Source organism: Anas platyrhynchos, chromosome 3, assembly GCF_047663525.1.
Source record: "Anas platyrhynchos isolate ZD024472 breed Pekin duck chromosome 3, IASCAAS_PekinDuck_T2T, whole genome shotgun sequence".
Lineage (NCBI taxonomy): Eukaryota > Metazoa > Chordata > Aves > Anseriformes > Anatidae > Anas > Anas platyrhynchos.
Window position 1 is genome coordinate 137,344 of NC_092589.1, and position 18,123 is coordinate 155,466.

General features: G+C 45.9%; 2 long non-coding RNA genes across 2 annotated transcripts; both read right to left on the reverse strand.

Annotated features, from left to right (window-relative positions):
* Nucleotides 1-5,704: 5,704 nt before the first annotated feature.
* Nucleotides 5,705-8,283, reverse strand: LOC140001983 (uncharacterized). Its single transcript, XR_011807818.1, has 4 exons — nucleotides 8,102-8,283; nucleotides 7,914-7,992; nucleotides 6,883-7,028; nucleotides 5,705-5,802 (listed from the first exon to the last, which is right to left on the reverse strand). It is a non-coding gene; the product is annotated as an uncharacterized lncRNA (long non-coding RNA).
* Nucleotides 8,284-8,801: 518 nt separating this feature from the next.
* Nucleotides 8,802-11,913, reverse strand: LOC140001984 (uncharacterized). Its single transcript, XR_011807819.1, has 4 exons — nucleotides 11,767-11,913; nucleotides 10,872-10,973; nucleotides 10,244-10,316; nucleotides 8,802-8,907 (listed from the first exon to the last, which is right to left on the reverse strand). It is a non-coding gene; the product is annotated as an uncharacterized lncRNA (long non-coding RNA).
* Between the last annotated feature and the right edge of the window lie 6,210 nt (nucleotides 11,914-18,123).

Sequence of the window (18,123 nt, forward strand, 5' to 3'; positions counted from 1 at the left end):
GTAACAATAACCAGAGTTAAATACCATACTCCATGAGTCAGAAAACCGAAATAAACAACACAATTCCAGATGGACCTTAAAGCGAGCTCTTTCCTTAAGGTCCCCAAACATACTTACGGTGCTTACCACAAAGTATATACCAAACACTGCCTCGCAGAAGATCATCTTCCGACTTACAGACAGTTCCAGATACAGATGGACCTCAAGGTCCCCAGATATACTTGTGGTACTAACCACAAAGTATATACCAAATACTGTCCTGCAGAAGTCACCTTCCGACTTACTGGACAGTCCCAGATGACCGGCCTACCAGAAAACCAAACCAGAATAAAGAATATACTCACTTACAATGATGGGGTCCTTGTCTGCCTCCGCAGTGATCCGGTGAGTCGAGGAGTCCCTCCGGGAAATCCCGGGGGTACCCTAGGGAGTCCTGTCCCCAGCGGGTCCTGCGGACCGGCAGAGAGGTAGTCCCATCTGGGGTGCCAGATTGATTCAAAGATCGAAGCCGAAATTCCTTTAAGTGGTATATTCTTTATTGCAGCGCTGGATGCACGGGGGATCTCTCCACCTATCGTGCATACCCAAAGCGGAAAGCAGTCTTGAATTTATACAATCAATCTATCAATATTCTACAAGCGCCTATACATATGCATTACCTATCCCCGCCTTCCCTCGCTTCTCATGCTAATTAGCCTTTTGGCACCTTGCGCCTGCGTAGAGCCTCCCAAGAATTGTGGGCAGGGGTCTTTGGGAGGAAGACCCCGAGTCTTCCTCACAGTGTACTTTTCACCTTTGGTCAGGAATCTGCTGAATTGGCACGTTTCTTAATTGCGAGAGCTGGTTGTTGCCAATTCTTCCGTTTGTTGTATCTTTATAATGAATTCCAATGTCCAATTTTGAGATTTATAGTCCTTACATTTGTTTCTCTGTCCGTCTGCCGCTTCCTTATCATGAGTTCCAGTGTCTTGTTTTGAGATATACAGTCCATGTCTGGGGATTGTCCTTGCCTCCCCAATGCCTCCCCAATACCTCCTTAATCAAAACAAAGTGTTACAAGTCACTTCACGAAGAACACAGTCAGAGACAATACTTGTTTGGTTAGTTATCATTCTAAATTATATTCCTGTGGTATGAATGAGATGTGCTGGAGGCCTCCATGTGCGATTGTGCTGTGTGAGTGAGACGCAGCGTTGCTGCAAAGCGAGTGCAGAGTTCCGATCTGTTGTTCCGTACTCTCCGCAAGGGGAGTGGGCAGAGACGAACAAAGTGCTTGACAGACTGAAAAGAAGTGCTGTTTTATCCAAGTTTTGAGTGGTGGTGCCTAATATATGGGCCTGGTGTATCTTGTGTATCCTATTTTTGCTCTTAAATGTTTTGACTGTGACAAGAAAAAGGCAGGAGCATGATATGACATGCTTCCTGCAACATATGAGGCCCGCACAGGGCGAGACCTGGACTCGCTGAGACCTGAACAGGCCGAGACCAGAGCAGTGCTGGGAGACCCGAGACACTACGGAGGGACTACCGCTGGACGGAGAGAGCCCTGAGAGACGCTGCGGAGCCACAGATGGCTCTGAGAGACACAGAATAGACCTGACAGAAGCTGCAAAACGCGGGGAAATTGAAGTAATTGCGGAACATCCGAGATCGAGTTGCTACGGGAGACCAGAGGCGTCAGTGGACACCGGTAGCTGACCCTCACCGTGTGGCGAGTCGGCACAGAGCAGAGGGGCGGACATCAGGACCCTGCAGCCTGTCTGACATAACCATGGAGGCAGCGGCAGCAGCGGCTGTGCTGCTTCACTCTGGCATTCTTTTTATAAAAGGTTTATCTTGCAATGCAAAAAAAGACTATTCGTCCCCAGATCGGTGTTATAACTATTACTAATGACGACTTAGCTCTATTGCAGGGCAGGAGTGCAGAGACGCAGATTACACTGCCAAATGACCACCGGCAGGCTCTTTCACAAACCTAAGGTTGCAGCTGGCACTGCCTGCAGCCGTATAGCAGACGTTCCACTCTCTTTCCTAACTAGTAATCATGTGTCTCATCCATTTGTGGTGAATGGTCAGTGGCAAAAAGAAAAGGAGGATGCCACTGACACTAACAGCATGGGTAATAGGAGTAGTATAAGTGACACAGGTGATGGTGCGGGGTGCTGGGTGCTCTGCCTGCTGCTCACCTTCGCCTGACTGTGCACTGCTGCCGACGGTGCTAGAGTAAAATGTGAAGACTGCTCAGATGGCAGTGATGAGAGTGCTTGTGTGAAGAAGATGTGTACTGAATCTGACTTTGTGTGCATAGATATCAATAAAGCGTGTAACCAACAGAGAGACTGCAAGGACTGGGGTGATGAGCCCCTGAAGGAATGCAACAAAAATGAATGTGACTGTCCAGCTGGGAAACTGTGGAGATAGTGATGAATGCCAAAACCCTGGTATCTGTAGTCAAATCTGTATCAACCTGAACGGCTATCAGATGAATCCTGCTACAGGAACCTGGAAAGGGCCATACGGCAAAGCAAATTAGATAACTGTTATTTAACTTGTCAGAAGATAAAAAAGAAAGTGTTTCAACAAGCAGCCACGGGAGGGAAGAATCACTGAACCCTCGGTGTGAGGGACTGTACCTTGTTTTACTGACTACTGAAACAGCTGTGAGAACCGCAGAAAGGGACCCATGCATCCAGAATAAAAGGACCAGTAACTACTGAAACTCGGAGGGTTGAGTCCGCTCCTGGGAAACTGAAACTCAAGCTAAGGAAGAACTAATATTCTGGCAACGAGGCTCTGCAGGCTCTGCATGAATTAAGGATGCCAAATAAAGGGGACAAGCCTGAAGGGAGGAAAGGGAGAAGGCAAGACCAGGGCAGGACCCTCCACTGTGGTGTGTATGGTCTACCGAGGGAGGCAACCCCTATGGGTATTGACTGCCGAGTGAGAGGGCCTCGACTGGACTTCTCCCACACTAAGGTCAGGTTGTCCTGAGAAAATAACATAAGAACCTTTTTTTTAACCTATATAAAATTGTGATTCATTTTCCAGGAGCTGGATCACCCTGACAGGCCGAACGGTAACACAAGCCTGAATCAACCCTGAAGGTGTTTGCCTATTATGATCCAGATACGTGGGCAGAAGACAGATCGTGGGACTATAGGACCCCAGTATATATACTTAATAGAATAATTAGGTTATTAGCTGTAATAGAAATAGTTATAAATGATGAGAACTGCTTTGTATCAAAATTGCCTAGCTTTGGATTATTTACTAGCACAAGAAGGAGAAGTCTGTGGAAAATTTAGCTTTAGTAATTGCTGTTTAAAGATTGATAAAAAGGGTGTTTCTTCCTAGTAGCTGATAGAATGTTATGTTCTGGTTTAGGATGAGAAGAATGTTAATAATATGCTGATGTTTTAATTGTTTTTAATTGTTACAGAGCAGTGCTTACACCAAGCCAAGGACCAAGCCAAATTCAGCTTCTCACTGTCCTGCCAGCAGGCAGGCTGGGAGGAGGGCCGGACTGCTCGGGGTTGGGTTGGGCATCGGACAGCAGGTGGTGAGCAATTGCATTGTGCAACACTTGTTTCGTATACATTATTACTAGTAGTAATATTATCATCATTATTATTGTTATTATTATTATTATTTTCTTGTTATCTCAACTCACAGGCTTCACTTTCCCATTTCTCTCTCCCATCCCAGAGAAGGAGAGGGGGGGAGGTGAGCGAGCAAACACAAACCTGGAAGGATATGGAATGGGATTTATTTTCATGGCTGCCTGGTGGACCATGGGTTAAAAGAGTGTTATTTTTATTGTTATGTGGTGTAATGACGTTATTATTTGTACCTTGTATGATACCTTGTTTTACATTATCAATACGCCGGGTGATAAATAGTACATTGGTAATAACTTCATTAAAAAAGGAAGGGAATATGTCAATTATGATGCTTAAGGATTGGACCCTCCAAGAACAAACTGATGAAATCCAATTATTAATAACAGAAGAGACACGAATTGGGGATAGTAAAAAGAAGATAAGGGATTGTGAGGAATGTTTTAACAATTCCAATTCGTGTCCATAAATTCGTGTCCATAAAGAATAATTCTGTTTGAATCCTGTCTGCCTCTGGGCCCTGCACTGGCAATTTAGTTCTTGAATCCCAGATGCAGTGTGTCCCAGTCTCCCCCTCATTCTAGTCAATTTATCACGTCTTCAGAAAACACTCCTTAAATTTGTGAACCTGTTTGCTTTTGTTATTCCGGACTTCTATTTCTAACAGTTACAGCCTTTTTTCCTGTCTTCTTCGAGATTAACTTAACACTGCTATAGATGTGTCTGTGAATGGCTGGGGAAGAATGTTTTAATTACTCGTGAAGCGTCAAATAAGAAAGCTGTTTGTGTTTGATGTCTGGGAGTTTCAGAACAACTGATAACAACTAGTGACTGTTATGAGATCCTTGGTATCTGGCCAGGGGGTCCAAGAGATTAAGAGGAAGAAAAAAGAAGCTGAAGGACGGTTGGGAGACAAGACCTGTGGAGAGTGTACAGAGAGTGTTCCATAAACTTGGAATAGTGCCGAGTAAGTACAAAGGGTGAGAGGAAGACTACGAGCCTTCAGCATGAAAGACCCCTAGAGACCCCCAGAGGAGACTGGTGCGCATGCTCCAGTAGGAGGAACTGGACCCCGGAAGCTAATTATAATAATCTATTTTTTTTAGAAGTAGTAATGAATATGTATTAGTCTAGGTGCATAAAAATCAGCTGCTTGATGGAACTGGTGTGCGTCCTGGTGGAGCAGAGACTCCCGGTGCACCCAGCGCTGTTTGCTTACCTCTATTCCTTTATATTCTTTTAATAAATCCTATTTTTTTATTTAATCCTAATTTGAATCCTGAGCCATTTATAACAATATTTTCTGCTTTTTAAAAGAAAGTTGCTTGCATAGAACTCTCCTCAAGTTTTCTGTTGATCAATAGCACAAAAGACAGATCTATCAGCTCCTCCAAAGGGGAAAAAAAAAAAAAAAAACGCATCAGATTTTGAAGGACAGGTTTTGGTCAGGAAAAAAGGTGTTCCTGAAGCCAAACGCTATTCCTCTTCAAAGAGAAGTTACCTTCTGTCCTGTATTTCAGTTATTTACAAACTGATTTTTTTTTTTTTTAAATAAATGCCTTTAGAGGTTGATGGTACTTTACATTCAGACGTCTGGTGCTTAGCTTAACAGCTGCATGCAGAAACATCCTCAAGTCTGTTTCCTGTGGCAGCCAGCACCTTCTGTTCTCCCTAGATCAGCAGGAGCTAGAGGCCTGCAGCACTTACAGAATCAGATCTTTAAGATAGCAGGGACTAACAGTCATAATTAGAACACGCAATCTATTATGTCAAACAATAAAAAAGGATCAGGAAGCAAATCATTGATACATCACTACAATATGGCAGTTAAACCTTAGTCATTTAGTGAGAATTAGAAGTTAAAAGCAAGTGTCACCCAGTAACACCTTCAAGTGTGGATGTTTACACCCATTTTCCAACTGGCAGGGTTTGTGGCTGGTAAAGTGCTGAACAATTTCCAATTAGCAATTCAGTAGTATTGCCTTACCCTGATGCTTTAATGCATTCTTCTCCATGGCTCATACAATTTGTATACAAGGGAAAATGCAAAGGAAAATTTTACAAAAAACAAACAATAAAAACCAGACTTTATAAAGAACAAATCGAGATGCTAAGTTCCCACTCTTACCTTTTGTACAAGACTACACCGGTTATCAAAATCACATTCTTCTTTGCAAAAGAAGCCCTTAGGGGAAAAAACAAACACACAGAGTTTTACCTTTGCTGATGGTAGGTATGTGGTACCAGCAGGTAAGGCGGTTTGACCTCTGATACAGTAATGCCCTGTACGATCAGTAGATATAAGACTCCAAATATGTGGCAGCTCTAGGGAGAGAACCCACGGGGAGAACAAGGCCCTGCAAACCCCTAACGAAATAGTCAAGCAAAAAATAGCAGCAGCTCCTGTGTGCTCCTCCATGGAGCGCCACCCAGTTCCTACAGTCCAGGTATCAGCAGAAGCTGAAAACTTGTAGATGATGGACCACCTAAGGAACATTTCCATTCTGGTATCTATACTGAAAATATTTGCTCTTCCTTATGATTTTGTCTGTCTCGTTGCATCATGCCACATTTTGCACAGTTACGTAGTTAAGTATTAAAACAAAACAAAACAAAACAAAACAAAACAAAACAAAAAAACTTTCTAAAAAGCAGCAGTATTAAAAAACAGGTATGTGAATGAATGACAGATACCGGTATCTTTACAGATTAAAGCTTTAGAAACACATCCCACTGGTGACAACTGCCAATCACCCAATCACAGGATACTGGCATGGGATCAGATCCAATTTTTTCAAATACCACACTACCCCCATGACATTTTGGGTGAATTACAAATAATACATTTGTATTTGTAATTTGGGGTGAAATACAATAATTCCACTTAAACATTTTTAACTTATGATATAACGTAAGTTTAAGTAACTTGTCTTTAAGTAACTTTATGTTTGTGACCAAACCTAAAGTAGTGATAGAATAAAACACGTAAACCTGTTTCAGTTCCTTGCTCTGACCATTATAATGCCTCTTGAAAGAAGTAAAAGCTGCTCAGTAAAGAAAACAAAGCGAGCTCCCTACAGTACAGACAGCTCCCCACTTGCCCTAAGATTCTCCATGTAGTTATGTACAAACTACTATGTGTTGATCACAGAAGACAGCTTTGTGATCTTGGTTCTGTTCAAGGAGATGCATTGCTGCCCTTACCAATGTAGAGAGACATTACTTTGAGATAAAGTACATGCATTCCAGATTTCCTGACACTTACTAAAGCTACTGAAGGGTCCAAATTCATGATCTTCATTCTATGTGGGGCTTCCTGGCAGTGGAAACTCTCATCGTCAACCGTGCCATTTTCTTCTGAATCTACAAAGCTTTGAGTGGTGTGAGGGTCCAGATAGATCAGCTCATTGCCTGGATGGGTAAAAGCCGTATGTTAAAAATAAGCAAGTGACATTAATAAGCACTTGGTCCAGAACTGTAAAATAGAAATTAGATTGCCATCGCAGTCAGTATAATCTAGACTTTCCAGCTAGGGATTCTTTAAGAGAATCGGAAGGTTTAGACACAACGTTTCCCACAGGGTATTTAGTATAACTTCCTATTGTGACCTATTACTGTAATTTTTTGGTTGGTTATGTTCTATCTTTGTCACATACTTTTATTTTTCCATGTGAGATCCAGTACTTTTTTTTTTTTTTTTTTTTTTAAATCTCAAGTGTTGTAAACACTAACATTTGACAGATTAAAAGGTACAGGATGTTCACAGATGCAATCTGTAATCCCATTAGGCATTTATTCAGAAATTGGAACAAAAAAGCCTAACTAAAACAGGTTAGGTTTTACAAAAGGACAAAATAGGGTTGCAAAATTTTGGCCCAAAGTGGGGTGAAATCTGAAGGAATGCATTTTAAATTAATTAGAGCAATACTTAATAACAGAAGGTATGCAAAAGGTGAAAAAGATACTGCTATCAGAAACAGTTTTGAAATACAAGAAAATAAAAGTGACATTTGACCAATACACTTGTCAAATGCTATCAGCTATTCTTAGTATGCTGCTCTTGTTGATGTCATCACTTATTTTTACACCTAGCTTTGCTGTTAACTTTCTGCTCCTGTTAAGGATCATCTCATACTGTTTCTAAACTCTTTTAGATATGCTTCTTCATTTATTTTATTCTATTCTCATCTTTCTTTACTTCTAGAGGTTCACGCTTAGACTCCTTACTATTTCCCCTTCAAAAAATGTTCTCTTTTGATCATCTGCACATTTGGAATAAGTTTCTTTTTTCCTTACCTAAAAATCCTATGGAATAATAGGCATTATTTGGTTTCCCTCCTAATGCTCCCAAAGACTGTGGCATCTTAAAGCATTCCTAGGAGTTCAAAAGGAATAAAGGAAATTGTAATTCATTTCTTTACTGACATCACAGATACCCAAACTTATTTGACAGTAACGAGCAATGAATCGAAAGAAAACCTTACTTTAAATGCATCAATATATACGGGATTTATGTGATTTATCCCTAGTCGTAGAGGTATAATAAGCAAGAGGGGTTTCCAGCCTGTGCAGAGTCCTCCTGCGTTCTTGCTTCGGCCAAGAGCACTTCTGTGCAAATGTGCACTGCTGTGGGACGCGCTGCTGCTCTGAGGAGGGGACCAGCACATTTTTTCTGCGGGAATAAAACTAGAAATCAGTCAACGCACAGAGGAACACAAAGCAGATCTTCCTCTCAGTAGTGAATTAAGCTAGTTTGCCTGGGATCTTTATAGGGCACCCAAGACAAAACGAGCCGGGCATGGCAATTACAGCTATTTAGTAGAAGTGATTCTAGCAGACAGTATGTGCTGGCACGTCCAAGTGAGACGTTAGATAAATGATTGGGGGATGACAATTTAAGACTGCAGTGACATGTACTATTAATGTTATTAATAGTGTCAAGCTTTGCCTATAAAACGGCAGAGAAATGAAATGGCAGCAATGATGACAGTAGAAATTCTTCAAGGAGCTCTTCACATCCAGTGATGTGAGCACGAAGTTGGCATCAGGGATCAAAAAAACACAACTGAGTTTGTATGTCCTTCTTCCCTCTTCTTACCCTTGCAAGACAGAGCCATGGCCCCCCAAGTATTTGTTCATGTTTAGATACATGCTGGCAAATGGAGTCAAATCAGAAACTGTTACCAGAAAACTGATGAGGTGTCACTTCCTGATGTCTTCAATGACCACCGTATTGCCCATAGATACATAAACTGCTAATGAATTCCATTCATCAAATAAAGCAAGCTTCCTAGAAAACATTAAGGTACTAATTAATATAAACTAGTTGGATCAAAAGGGTAGCTTTACACTCAGAACCATTTGATTTATTTATTTTTTTTTCTTAAAAAAAAATTTCTTTCTGCATTTTTTAAAGTCTCCATGTAAGAAAAAGAAAACTTTAAACATTAAATGTTTAATATCTTTAGAAAAATAGGTACTGAGTGGTACCAGGAAAAACATATGCGCTGCACCATGTGCAAACTGTTTTGTCTTACTGCTAAGTGCAGTGACAGTAACAGTCCAACTACATCAAGTTTATTACTTTTTATTGCACTCGACAGTCTCTGCAATGGGTTCTTGCCCAGTTGTGTCTTTTCTCATCTGGAAAAGAAAAAAATTCCTATGCCAGTTTTGCAGATTACTTTTTGCTTAAGAAATTCCACTGAATTCAGTGGAATTACTTCTGCCTGAGCCTGCGTGCACAGCAGAAATGGGGCATTAAAAGCTAAATCAGCTAAGGGTTTGGGGCACCAAAACTTCAGTGGGAGACAGCAGCACACAGTTTTATGTCCACTTCTGCAAAATCCAAACCTTTGGGGAAGGGAGCTACACTCTTAAGCTGCACTGGCAGAATTAGCTGTTTCAAATAAGCCAGAAAGAAATGGGGGTGAGCGTTTCACCATGAAAAACTTGGCCATGAAAGATCTGGAGTCCAGGGCATGCTTCAGCTCCCCTCCCTCTTCAGATCATGTGCCTGTTCCAGGGTGTCAAAGACTTGCTGCTGAGCTCGCAGGACCTGTAGCCTAGCCCCTGCCTGAGGTAAGACACCTCCACGTACCCCTGGAGAACTGAGCAGCCTCAGTTCCTTTAAGTGTGGCTCCCAGACTATGAGGAGCTGCCCATCTTTATCCAGTAGCCTTGCTGGCAGAACTGCTGCTCAGAAAGGGAGGAATTGCAGCTCAGTTCCCTCCTCAGCCGAGATGGCTTCTCTCTGATGTTTCACACCACCACTCCGACCTACACGGTGGCACTCTCGACCTGCCAGAGCTGTGCCACTGTGCAGAAAGGAATATACATCTGTGGTGTGACTGGTGAGGGCATGCAGACGGCATAGCAGGAGACTTTCCTGCAGTTTCTTCTCCTCAGGCTCTTCCTTTATTAAAATTTAGAGGTCACCCATTCCCAACTCAGTACCTGCACACCGAGCTGTGGCATGACATTCCATGCTGCACTTGTAAATAGATGGCAAGTACATTCCTGACTGTGGGACAGGGGGAGATGCAGCCTTCAAAACTCTGCCTGGGCCTTCTCTTGGCTGCCCCAGGGGAGTACGTTCTGAATGAGACTGGTATGATCTCACTTACTTTAGTACTTGAGCAACTGTATTTGGTCCAAACCATTCTCCAATTGACTTCCCCTCTCCAACACACACCTGTGCTGTTTTCACAGTGAAAAAAAGACACACGTACACAAAATCAAAGAAAAATGAGACCATAAAGAATGTGGGAACAATATACAGTAAATACCGTGACTGTCAAACATTCTAGAGTAACTGCAATCTGTATTTAGCAATAACAATTATTTTCTCAATCTATGCTCTTTTCAAAACTTAGGGAGTGCCAGTTTCTTTAATAAACAAAAGGCTTCTAAACTATAATGAGAATTACAAGTTAACAAATGTTAGTGCCCCTTATTACAAATTACAGCAATAAGCTACAAGACTGTCTATTCTAGCATTACTGACTCTGGTACCCAAGGCTTACAGAGTTTATCAAGAGCTAGATTCTAGTACATGGCTTTATTTAGGTCTCAGGGAATGTTTCTGTACTACTAGTCTTTGCGCCCATCTGCATACCTTTTTATTTTTGTATAAGCATACACATTGTCTTCACATCCACTTCTTAAAATTATGAATTAACATACTGCAAATTAGTGATTCAACACAGTAGAAATTTCAGTGGAAAAAACCTGAAAGTTTATGTTTGTTCTTACCCATCTGGTGGATTGAATAACAGCAAGCCTTCCTGTCGAGAAAGCATCGTAGGATTCTGTGATATTCTTCTGGTTGTTTTTTGTGTTTTTCCCATTGCCAATCTGAAAGGAAAAATTGATATAGAATAAAAAATGGTGACGTTTTCATTACACTGATCAAATGTCTAGACAGCAGAAAGCTTTATAATGAGATGTTAAAAGACATTTCAATTCATCTCGAATATTTACATTTTGTGTAGAGCTCCTAGAATTCCAAGCTTGTTATTTATCATCAAGCTGCACTTTATCATCATAGGCTAGATTGTAAAAACAGGGAAAATAAAACAAAACAAAAACATCAACTGCAAACATATTCTGACGGATCATGCTGCGTGTTGATAGCCATTCCAGTATCTCTGAGCTTCCAAGATTATTTAAAAGTACAGGCTGTGTTTAGACCTTGTTGGATTTCTAAGCACCCATTAAATAACAACATAAGATCCATACAGAAAGTCCAAACACTCCACTGGCAGCATCCTGGGATGTGACATGCATGCTTAAGAGCTTGCACCAGGGGGGTTTGGACCTCGTGCTGCTGACAAGTGAGTAGTGAAGAGAAGGGTAAGAGCACTGTCCCACGGTGGCAGGTTTTCCCTTGGCCTCAACTTGGGTGTTACACTAAAAGGTTTATAAAATAATGGCGACAGGATTCCCCATTTGTTCTCCTTCTATGCCTATTTCTCTGCTTCAGGCTGGGATGATTACACCCAGCTGAATATGAATCGATTCATTAGGAACTGTTACCAGGGCATCAAAGAAAGTCTCACTAATAAATTCAGGGTTTGTGCTTTTAATGGAGTACTTACGAAGAAGCGTCTGCAGACAATACCGAAGTTCCCTCAGGACCAGCACTCACCTCTCCCTAAGTGTCTGCAGATCAGTGCTTGGGCCAGCATCATCTGCCCGCATCGCAGCATACATCCCCAGCCAGCGTCTGACGAAGGACCCGTGCCTCCTGTTAGGAAAGTTCAGCACAATCAGTGCAGGCTTTCAACTGGGTGCAGCACCACAGAGGACATTTCAGAGTGCTAGAAAACAGATAGGGCTGCTGAAGCCTCCATGAACTGTCCTACAGATAAAAGGCACAGAGCAAGACTTTGGTTCCATGCTGTTGGTCTAATTCTAATCTCTGCATTGCACAAATGAACAAAATTCATTTATTCCTTGTGGAGCTGACTTACTCTTCATTCTTCAAGCAGCATTCACAAACCATTTACTGCATGCTATACAACATGATCACCTGTTTACATACAGACCTAAATAAACACTGATTTTAATAATCTTCATGTTTGCATAAACAGTTAAAATGATGCTCAAAATGCGCTAATACTCTAGAAATATTTTCCCAGCCTACGATGCCATCACTTATCTTGCTATTTAATTTAGAACAATGCAGCAAATCTGCAGTATACTCACCAATAGGCGAAAACTTTCTTCTATACGTAAACCACACGTAAACCACAGTAAACCACACGTGAACACACCTTGGCTTATTGTCTGACTTTGGCTTATGGTGCGTCTGTTGCTGTGTCCAGCACAGTGCAGCCCCTAAATTGCTACCAAAACCTTGCCACAAACCTCAATCCCCCTGTTAAAAGAGACCCTCTTGTTTGTTGCCCTTCTTTCGACACTCTCTAACAGTTTTATGTCTTCATACATAAATATACAACAAAACATCAAAGAGCTCAGCAAGGTCCACCAAGGAGAGGAAGCAATGCAGGAGAAAGAAGACAGGACAACAGGGAGAATGGGCAGCATAAGGGAGGAGGCAGCCAGTGGCCTTAAAAACAAAGCCTAAAAAATAACTTCCACTAGTGGGACATAGTGAATTGGAGCTCTGGGGTCTGCATCTAGAGATGTCTTTTCTATTTATCGTGTTGTTGCGGAGATGGGTCCTCTGGCTTTGGTTGTGTTTTTTCATGTTGGGCAATTATCTCCCAAGAAGAACCCCCTGTTGGACAGAAAGGTAGAGGTGTGCTCCAGAAACACAGTGATGGCAAGGAGTCCTCCACTTCATTCTGGCATTTTTTTCCAGCTGGAAGCATTCCCAGTTGTCAACGGAATTGGTTTTGAGGAGTAGGAAAGACAGCATTGCTGGATTTCTGCTTTCTCCTCCATCCTATCAGACCACATCATGAGAGTTGTCTTTGTTTGATGTTCTTATGTCGCGTTCTGTTATTCTATATTTTTTTCTCTCTTATGTGATTTTATGTTCTTCTGTTATGTTATGTTCTTATGTTCACAACAGGACTCCTTGCCAACACCGCCTCACAGACACCTGGGCCAAAGAGCAGGGCCTTGAGCGGCTAGCTCACCATGACAGAGCTCATTTCCTTCCCAGTAGCTGCCAGGTGCCCTCTGGGGGCATTTCGGGGCTACAGCATGGGAAGACTTCCTTGGGGTGGGAAGCCATTGGGCTAGGAAATGGGCAATGTTCCCTAGGAAGGAAATCCCTGGGAAGCAAAAGCCTTGGGATGGGAAGTCTTGAATGGGGTGGGTACCATTCCCTGGGGAAGGAAGTGCTTGGAGAAGTCCTCCAAGAGAGAGGACTCTCTTTGGGACGAGGTCTCTTTGGCTGAAGAAACGCTTCGTGTTGATGGGGCAGATTTCGTCTGGGTTGCTGGGAATGTGCCATGCGGTGAAATGGCAAGGATGGGCACTGCCGCTGAGGCCGAGAAGCTGGTCCTGGGCTGGGCAAGCCTTGGGCCGGGCAAGTGGTGGTGTGGAAGCGTCCTGGGCATGGCAAGTGCTGCGTGGGAGGGAAAGCCTGCTGGGGATGGCCAAGTCTTGCGCTGGGCAGCCTGCTTGGCTCCAAAGCCTGCAGTCCTCCCCAAGATGTCGGCGAGGGGCTGGTCAGCCGTTGGGACGGAACCCCCGTTGCCCGCGTTCCCCAAGCAACCGCCCCACTCTCCAGCCACCATGGCAGGTCCAGCAGCCGGCTCCCGCTCCTCCCGGGGCTGCGGCCCTGCTGGCGAGCCCAGCGCCCCAGAGCTCAGCCCAGCGCCCTTTTTCCCACAGAGGGTTTCCCCAGACGGCTTCTGCGGGTTGCGCAGACGCAAAACTCCCCCTTCGTCGTCCCAGCCGTGCCGCCAACGGTGGCTGCCTGGCTGCTTCCCTCCCTCCCCGGAGCGATGGCGCTGCCCTTGCAGCCCCCCCAGGTACCCACCCTCCCCTCCGCACTGCCCCAGGCCACCGTCTGGCACGTGGTGCCGGGGGTCCAGGGGCAGGTGCTGCAGCTCCCCGCCAGGGTGCAGCTGCCACCTGGGGGGCACCTCCCAGCCCAGGGGCACCACCTGCAGCTTGGGCAGCTCCCCGCCGCCGCCGTGGGGCAGCTCCCTGCTGTGGGGCAGCTCCCCCACAGCGCTCCTGTGGGTGCCCCCAGTGTCTCCCAGCCCCTGCTGATGTGGACGGGGACGCTGGTGCCCCAGGATGGTGCTCCCCTCTGCTTGGGGCCCAGGGCCGTGCTCCATGGGGAGCTCCTGCACCCCGCAGGCACCTGCCTGCTGCAGGCCCCTGCCTACCCCGGCCCCCCACCACTCCTCATGACAGGGCCTCCGCTGCGGGGGCAGGCGCTCCCCGCGCCCCGCACCCTCAGCAGCAGCCGGGGGCAGCTGCCGGAGCCCTGCTTGCATGCCGTGGGGCTCAGCGAGGACCAGGGGCCCCCGCTGCCCGGCCCCACTCCCCCCGAGCCTGCCCAGGCTCCAGCGACTGCCAGCACCCAGACGGCGACGCCCGACGGTGAGTTTGGGGCTGGCCCAGCCGGCCGCTGGGCGCCCCACACCCAGGAGCCATGGCAAAGCTGGCAGCGGGGGATGCTTGGGGGATTGCATTGGCTTGCTTTTTCCTCAGCGGCGACACTTGCAGAGGTACCTGAGGAGCCCCTGGAGCTGCTGGAGCTGGGCCCCGATGCCTTCGCCGAGGCCTTTCCCCAGCTGGCAGGGGACAGCCAGCAGCTGCAGCACCTGCAGGACCAGCTCCCGGCCGACCTGGACAGCTCCGGCTTGGAGGAGCTGCTCAGCTGCCTCGATGCCGTGGATGCCTTCGCCGCTGTCCCCAGCAGTCCTGTCCTCAAGCGCTTCCTCTCGCAGCTGCCCGACCTCTGCGAGGACATCGAGGAGCCCAGCACACAGGGACTGGCAGCCACCAGAGCGCTGGGTGAGGTCCCCTCAAGCCCTGGGCTGCACCCCGACAAGGTGCAGGCTGGGCGGGCGCTGCAGCCCCCTGCAGCTGCTGTGCCGCCACTCAGCTCCCCCCTCAAGCCTGCAGCCCGGCCCCAGCTCAGGAGAGCCCTGCCCAAAAGGCCCCCCTGCAGGAATTCATCCCTGCCCGCAGGAGAACCCTGCCCCAGCCTCCCTTGGCTCCCCTCAAGAGGCGCCCCGACCCTGACTGCCTCCCTGCCCGCAAGAGACCCCTGCCCCAGCCTCCCCAGGCTCCCGTCCAGAGCCCCCCCGACCCTGACTTCCTCACTGCCCTCAGGAGAGCCCTGCCCAAGCCTCGCCTGAGTCCCCTCCAGAGCCCCCCCGACCCTGCCCGCAGGAGACCCATGCCCAAGCCTCTCCCCAAAAGGCCCCCCCAGCAGGAATTCATCCCTGCCCACAAGAGAACCCTGCCCCAGCCTCCCTTGGCTCCCCTCAAGAGGCCTCAACTTCTCCCAGCCCTCAGGAGAGCCCTGCCCAGTCCCCCTCGCAGTCCCCTCCAGAGCCCCCCGCTCTGGAGGGGACTGCCCACGGCTCTGCCCACGCAGCCGCGCACGCTGCAGCGTCCGGCGCAGCCCCGCGGGGACTACGTGCCCTGCGTGGGGCCCTGGGCGGGCGGCGACGCAGCGCCCACACCGCTGGAGGAGCAGGAGTCGTCGGTGCCCATCACGCCGCAGCAGCGTCCCGAGCGGGAGCGCCTCAAGAAGCTGGCCCAGGAGGAGCGGCAGCGGGCGGCCCACCACATGAGGATCGGCCCCGGGCAATTCTTCGAGCAGCGGCAGAAGGACCATGCCAGAGCCTACTCTTACGGCTACCCGTGACCGACCTCAGGCTTCTCCTCGACGGCCCCCGCAGCACCCAGGCCCGCTCAGCACGCAGGCAGGCACAGAGACCTCTGCAGGCACCTGCTCCAGCTTCAGCCACGCTCCTCAGCCCTTGCCCCTCTCGCTTGCCCTCTCCCCTCTCTCGTGCTGGACCTACGCACTGCTTGCCACTCTCAGGGATGGGCAACGGCAAATGCCAATGGCAAATGCGCGCGCGCCTCACCCAGGAAGGTGGCAATGGCAAGCTGGGGGGATGCTGGCAGCAGCTGGGCTGGGAAAGCTTGCCCATGGCAACTGCTGCTTGGGACACCAAAGGGCTGAGAGACAAGACTTAGCTCTTCTTTCGGGGCATTGCTCTTCTTTGCTGCCTTCTGGATTACATTCCTCTCCTTAGGTGCTCACTCAGCAAGGCCTCTGCCTGCAGCTCTTCTTGCACTGGGACACCGAGGGGATCAGAACTGGGACGTTGTTGGGATAGGAAATGATCAGTGGGATGGGAAGTGATGATGGGGATAGGAACTCATTGGCACGGGAAAAATGGGTTTTATTTGTATTAAATTTACATTTTTAAATTTTATTTAATTTACTGGGTTTTATTTGTATTAAATTTACATTTTTAAATTTTATTTAAATTACTGAGTTTTATTTTTATTAAATTTACATTTTTAAATTTTATTTAATTTACTGGTTGTATTATTTATTTCATTAAATCCACTTTATTGACTGTGTTGTACAGTATGGCATTGTTTCATTATTAGAAAATGATAAGTATTTACTATTATTAATTAAACAATATTTACATATTTTATACATTATAAATTATCAATATTCTCATTTCTAATTTTGTTTGTTTTTATTCCTTTTCTACCCTATTAAACTCTCTTTATCCCAGTGCACTGCTTTGGACTTTAGTTTTCCTTCCGAGTCGTTGTGGATTCACTCCGGATGGGGGGACATTAGCGAACGCCTGTGTGCTTCAGATCCAAGGTCACCTTTGCCCTCAACTCAAGATCCATGTTTGCATCTGTTGTCATGAAGCAATGTTAACAACAGCAACAATTAAGTTACCTTATTTATTATTTCATGTTATTTCATAATTTCATGTTCAGTTATTTCATGCAGCCCGCTTCCGCTGCCCATGCTCAGGCCGGGCATGGATGTGGGCATGGCCAGCACGGACGGCAGAAAATGGGTGCATGGCTGGATGGATGGCTGGGTGGGAGTTGGGAATTCAGCCTTGGGATCAGAACTGGGAGGTTATTGGGATAGGAAATGATCAGTGGGATGGGAAGTGATGATGGGGATAGGAACTCATTGGGATGGGAAAAATGGGTTTTATTTGTATTAAATTTACATTTTTAAATTTTATTTAATTTCCTGGGTTTTATTATTTATTTAATTAAATCCACTTTATTGACTGTGTTGTACAGTATGGCATTGTTTCATTATTATAAAATGATAAGTATTTAATATTATTAATTAAACAATATTTATATATTTTATACTCGTAAGGGGGTGTCGAGAGGCAGGAGACCTTTTCTCCATTAACACCAGCGACAGGACCCACGGGAACGGGGTTAAGCTGAGGCAGGGGAAATTTAGGCTTGACATAAGGAGGGGGTTCTTCACAGAGAGGGTGGTTGCACACTGGAACGGGCTCCCCAGGGAAGTGGTCACTGCACCGAGCCTGTCTGAATTTAAGAAGAGATTGGACTGTGCACTTAGTCACATGGGCTGAACTTTTGGGTAGACCTGTGCGGTGTCAAGAGTTGGACTTGATGATCCTTAAGGGTCCCTTCCAACTCAGGATATTCTATGCTTCTATGATTCTATGATACATTATAAATTATCAATATTCTCATTTCTTATTTTGTTTGTTTTTATTCCTTTTGTACCCTATTAAACTCTCTTTATCACAGTGCACTGGTTTGTTCTTATACTTTTTCTTATACTGTGGAGCCCAAAACTGCACTCAGTACTCAGTACATGGAATAACAAGACAGACTGCCTGTCATTTTCTCTTCTCTGCAGAAGCCCTGTTGCTAACACTGTCCAGAAATCACCACTGTCACAGACAGTAGTAGCATTCCCTCCTCCCACAGTTGGTTCTTCCCCCCCAAGACTTAGACACCATCCAGAAAAATAAGAAGAATAATAGTAATAAAGTAAATAAAATAAAATAAAATAAAATAA